Raw genomic sequence first — 1,451 nt, forward strand, 5'->3', positions numbered from 1 at the left:
CGGTAATTGTGTTAAAATACTCACAGAGCTTTGAACATCTGGATTGGCCCCTTTTTGGAGAAGAATTTGAACACACTCCAAGTATCCTTGTCCGGCTGCAATGTGTAGGGCTGTGAAATCGTCCTGGTGTGGTATAAAATGTGATTGTTACGCATCTACAGTAACTGAATTGCTGCATGCTGCATGACTGTACATGCATGTTCATGTATTAACTATACATGTACCTTCATCAACGAATCAACTTGTACGCCAGGTTCCTTCAATAACAGTTTTAGAACTTCAGTGTGGCCATGCATTGCAGCAGTCTGAAAAGGCAACTTCCCTTTCTGCACAGTAGTAATTAGAAATTGGAGACAGTAAACTGATCAACAAAATTAAGTTAACGTGGTACATAATATATAACTAGAGCACTGAATTTCTAACCCTCGGCTCTTTTACGTCTCACAACCCCATTAGTACATAAACCGCCACCCATTTGTAATAGGATAGATTGTAGTTGCATGCCCTCTTCTCTTCATACGCCCTTGATGATACGGTACGTACATATATTATATGAACATGGAAGGCAACTACTTAACTATATACGGAGGAAAATAAGATTTAAACGCTATGACAAGGCTTTGAAAACGGTAGTGCATGGTGCATGGCCAGACATACACTATAGGACTATAGGATCACAGCAGAGTCAGCAGAAAGAAGCCTAAAATGTTATACAAGTAAGGTACCTGACATGCACTCTGGGAATCCTGGATCATTATTTGGATCACAGCAAAGCAGGCCTGGAGTATTAAAAAGTAGGACACCAGGCTGACATGCAGTGGGACCGGAGTAGGCTCACAGTAGCCAGCGAACAACCTAGCTGGAGTCTCTTCCCATAAAAACAAATAATTAATGTATCCATGTGGCTGTAATAGTGCCTCAAACTAAAGCGGCCGGCTATAGCTATGTATGGCGAACGTACAAGTTCAAGCTTCTTTTATTCGACAACAAAGCTTTAACATCAAAATCTGCCACTATTAAGCGAAATAACTTTATGTGTGAAGGCTATCCACGCTGTAAACATACCGCTGTGGCATCCACGTGAGCAGGCTCAGAAATCACAAACAGACAGACAAACCAGATGACTACTATACCCGCTGGCACGGCCTCGGGTGATTACGCCATGTTATGCATGTCATGTATTATATAGTCAAGTATAACTATGGTAAGAGCATGCACTGAGGTGCTAACCCTCGGCTGTTTACACAAATATATATAGCAACCAAAAGGGTGTTATACAATAAATTCTGGGCTAAGCAGCAAGTATAACAGGAGCAATGCTGAAACTTTTGAAAATGGAGTTAGTAGTATTATGAGACATGCATTGTGGACTAGGGTCACAGCAAAGTCAGCCTGGAGTTTTAGAAATAAGGCTCAATTCTGCTATATTCTTGGGACTGGGATAAATAAAG

Source organism: Halichondria panicea, chromosome 5 (genome assembly GCF_963675165.1).
Source record: "Halichondria panicea chromosome 5, odHalPani1.1, whole genome shotgun sequence".
In the NCBI taxonomy this organism is placed as follows: Eukaryota; Metazoa; Porifera; class Demospongiae; order Suberitida; family Halichondriidae; genus Halichondria; species Halichondria panicea.